The sequence below is a fragment of the Gopherus flavomarginatus genome, chromosome 3 (genome assembly GCF_025201925.1).
Source record: "Gopherus flavomarginatus isolate rGopFla2 chromosome 3, rGopFla2.mat.asm, whole genome shotgun sequence".
NCBI classification, from domain to species: domain Eukaryota; kingdom Metazoa; phylum Chordata; order Testudines; family Testudinidae; genus Gopherus; species Gopherus flavomarginatus.
The window spans coordinates 11033849-11035735 of NC_066619.1; positions in this window are offsets into that span (position 1 = coordinate 11033849).

Sequence of the window (1887 nt, forward strand, 5' to 3'; positions counted from 1 at the left end):
TGATAAAACCAGATGTGATGCTGTATAAAAAAGAAGGATAACTAGTTATATTAATACACTCACAACTGTTACGAAATTGAAATAAATCTTGTACAAAGTATGCCTTTTAATGTATCAATGGAAAATATATATAGCCTGCTAAGTCTTATTATCTTGTTTAAATCCATATATTACCATTGTATACAAAGTTATGAATATTTGCTATGTGTTTCTATTTCAAATGTTGTTTTCTTCTGTGATTTCCCAAGACAGATTTGCATCAAGGCTAGCCAACCTGTTTGATGTTTGTAATAACATTGTAATAACACGCTACCGTCCAGAGTTGGTGTAGAACAGGTCTTGCTTCTTTAAAGCTCAGTTTCCATCATACCAAAGTATCTACATTAAAAAAAAAAACCTTTTTTCTCCATTGGGGAATGGGATCTTTTTAAATGAGCTTGTTCAGCAGATAGATACATCTATCCTCAATACTATAAACTTAAATGTTCTTCATATTTTTTCCATGGCCCACAGAAGCTAAATTTCTATTACATACCAGAACAGCTGCCACAGTTCTCCTTTTGGAACTCATTCCTATGTTTACAAGAGAACAAAATCCACATAAACATCTTTAACATAGCCTAGTGTTTTGAAAATACGGTGGTAATAATCTCGTTTGCCGTGCTAGCATTGCATGTTTCTTATATGATACACACAATGGCTCAGACATGCTTCAACCAGCTGCAGCAAAAGGGATATGGCTTTGTTGAGTGCCCTTGAGAGATCCTGGGAAATCCCATGAATGGTTGCTTTTTCTGTGATATGAGCTGCCTTCTGCATTGTCCGTTTCAGAGCTTCATTAACAGTGCTATGTTATCAAGTAATATATTTGTCATGAACTTAAACCGGTCAATATTACAGCTTATAGTAACTACATAGCTCATAGTTTAAAAATTATAGAACAAAGATAGAATACTATTCATCACCCAAGTTAGTGAACAGTTTCTATAGCATGGGCCAAATTCTGCTCTAACTTCCTCTGAAGAAAGTAGATGAATGTAGAGTTTGGTTCTAAGAATGTGTATTCTGCCTTAGATTCTTGTAACTAGCCAGAAATGGTATCTTCCCTTCCTCCTTCAAATGGGCAATTTTACAACACTGGGAAAAACAACACCTTGGATACTTCAGTCCCAGTCAACTACAATCCTGTGTCAAACCTTATATTCCTGAGAAAACTCACAAAGAAGCTAGCCAATCACAAGCTCATCTAAATGAAACTAATATTCTAGACTCCGTCACCATTCTGATTCAGGCCAGGACATGGAGCTCAACCTGGTAAATAGTTAAATAGGTAAATAATAGATAAATAGTTGGTGTGTTCCTCTCAGTTCTACTCATTGTATTGTAACAGGAGCTGAGCAACCCATCACAGAAACATGAAAGCTAGAGACAGGAATGATCTACTATGTCCGGATTGCTCCTTGCAGCACATGGACAAGTTCTCTGATTAAAATATAGATGAAAAGGCCTCCACCTTTCCTTTGGATGATTATTCTACCATCAAATATATCTTGCCATTTAAAAGCTTATCAACACATATAAATTATTTTTTATTTCTTTCTGAATTCGTCCTATTACTCCACAAAGACCCACTCCTCTGTGGGGGTCTACTTGTGCAATTTTAGCCCAGCTTCTGTTGGTGAGTGCTTAAGAATATAAGGAGTTCCATTAATTTTGATGGGACTTCTTGTGTAAGTAGTCACTAGCTGCAGTGTCTGCATCTGCATCAGGATGGTCCGATGACCAGCTTACCTAGTGGTCAGCCTGGTGTCCTATGGTTTCTGACAGTCTAGTCATCTCAGAAGGGCCCCAACTAAGGCTTCAGTTATTCCCCTGTGTTTGGATTGC